Source organism: Montipora capricornis, chromosome 7, assembly GCF_036669925.1.
Source record: "Montipora capricornis isolate CH-2021 chromosome 7, ASM3666992v2, whole genome shotgun sequence".
Taxonomy (NCBI): Eukaryota; Metazoa; Cnidaria; class Anthozoa; order Scleractinia; family Acroporidae; genus Montipora; species Montipora capricornis.
The window spans coordinates 25,501,773-25,504,272 of record NC_090889.1 but is presented as its reverse complement, the minus strand read 5'-3'; the positions used below and the strand labels follow the sequence as shown (position 1 = coordinate 25,504,272).

Here is a 2,500-nt window from a genome sequence, read left to right as displayed (position 1 = left end):
ACCTAACAAATTCAGCTGGGCTCCAAGTTCAAACCGATGACCCTCTGCGGCTGGTGCAATGCTCTACAAACTGAGCTTTAAAGCCACTCAGTTGGGAGCAGGTCAATTTGTTGGGTCTCATTTGTTCCGGTGATGGACTCGATGAATGATGAAATTAACGTATATTTGAAAAGCTGGTTATAGACGAATCCCTTTGGAGACACCAAATAGGTGGTATAAGTGTCTATAACAGGCAATTGCTTCAATCAGTACATGTAGCCCTATATTCATGTCACGGCCTTTTCACGGACCGCCATATATTTTTGGATTGAATTTCTCGCTAATTAGACTCCTGTAGGAGCCCGATGACCAATCACAGGAAAACTAACTTGATGTTATAGTTGTCACCGAACCGGAATTATCTAAAAATAGATCGTACATGGGCTCCTGGCCCTAGTTGCTCAAAAGGTGGATAATGCTGTCCAACGGATAAATCATTATCCACTGGATAGCGCAATTGGTTTCGCTATGACTTATCCACTGGATAGTGATTTATCTGGCTGATAGCGCTATCCATCTTTCGAACAACTGGGGCCTGGGGTCCTTTTCTCGAAAGTCCCGAAACTTTACGGGCCATTTTCGGGTGACACAATTCCTTTGTATCTCAAGAACGGAGAGGATCTAAGTAGTCAAAACTTCACAGTCATTTTTCTTTTTTTGTTACCTTTAAAACAGTTAAAAGATCGGCTTTCCAAAGCAAGCGGTTGGCAGTTTCACAAATGGCTTTTCGGGCCCGAAAAGTTTTCGGGGGCTTTCGAGAAAACCGGTCCCTGGTCTTTAAAAATAGATAGATGATAGATAGGATAGATAGATAGATAGATAGATAGATAGATAGATAGATCTAGATTAATTTACGCTAGCCTATTCAACAATGTAAAAACACCAGATAGGTTTCCAGTAGGGGCGTGAGCTAACTATAAAAATTAAAAATATACTAAATGTACCAACATCGATGATTAAGTAATAGATAAAATATGAGCGGGAGACCTTTATGGGCAGTTTAAAACGGCGAGCCGCAGGCGAGCCGTTTTTATAGCCCATAAAGGTCGGACGCGAATATTTTATCTTACTTGTGAAATGAAACATAGATTTTGATTGTTATGTTCAATCCACGTGGGCGTGGAGTTGTCCCATAGGAGTTTAGCATTGAATTTAGCAATCTATTTTGGTAGAGCTTTTTGTGGTAGAAACATGGCTGGTTGGTTTCGCTCTCCAAAGAGTAAAGAAAAAGAGACCAGTCTAGTGTCGGAGCAACTCCGAAAGCAACACAATACAAAAACTAAATGGGGTAGAAAAGTCTTCGGAATGATTTCCGTACAGGTCCCTACTTCATTATGCATGCAGAATAAATAAATTATTATTCATTCGCGCTATTGTTTTGTAGAACAATACGTATACCCAAGAGAACCGAATATATACATGGGTAATTTGTACTTACGGGATGAATAAAAACGGATCTCATTTTTTCTCTCCCTCCCTCTCTCTCTTCTTTCCCTTCATCGCCCACACCGTTACTCGTTTTTTGTCCCAGCTTTCCCCTTTCTATCCCTTCGTCTTGTTCTTATTTCCAGATCCCGCTCGGCTTTTTCTGCCATTTTATCCCATGATATGTCACTCGTAGCTTGCCTTGAACTCCGACCCACTGTAAACCTCTGGATTACTTGTCCCTGTTCTTTACCACTGAGCTAACGTGTCAAGTTTGCTAATTCACACCTTGAAAATGATATTTATTTTTGAATTCTGGCTGACTATTTACATAACAATGATACGTAATTATATACACGTGCCGCGCCGAGCACCTACAATCGAACTTACACTTGTAGGTTACCGTTAAGAGATCCCTGTTTTACTACTCTTGAAACAACCCATCCCTTTAATAATGCTAACCGTAACCCTAATTACGACTAAAGGCACTGTTTAGGCTTAAGGTTAGTCCCTGTGATAGTTTTTTAGGTTTTCCAGTATTGCTGTGAACTGTGACCTGCTTTTCCTTCATGCCCCGTGCGTGCGGCACACTTATAAGTTCACTGCGTGGAGAGTATACCACGCTTAAAGTCTGATTGGTGCATCTTTCATGGGAAACTTTCATGCACGAGTTCATTGCAATTAAAATCGTTTCATATTTCCCTTCTTTTGAAGCAAACTTGTGTCTTCGTAATAATCAAGATGGCTACCGAAGTAAAAGCGTCACAGCAATGGGAGATTTGATCATTTGGAAAATTGTCCCTGCTTTATAGCCTTTCCAGAGTTGTGCATAGAGTGGTGCAAAGAAAACAATTTACTTTCGTCTTCCGTGTCCAAAACCTGTGTGAAAACGCAGTCAGTTGGCAAAGACAAAGTGCCGCATCGGGAGATGGATCTGTTTCGCGATGCTCAAGAAAAAACTGCAATGGATAGCCTTCAATCCGCCAGAACACATATTAATTTTCTGACCGTAAACTTTCCTTGAAAAAATATTAGC

At 40.8% G+C, this 2,500-nt stretch overlaps 1 protein-coding gene across 1 annotated transcript in view; it reads right to left on the bottom strand.

Annotated features, from left to right (window-relative positions):
• LOC138055805 (laminin subunit beta-1-like) overlaps nucleotides 1-2,500 on the bottom strand; it is a 28,279-nt gene that overhangs the window by 20,762 nt on the left and 5,017 nt on the right. The gene's annotated exons all lie outside the window — the stretch shown is intronic.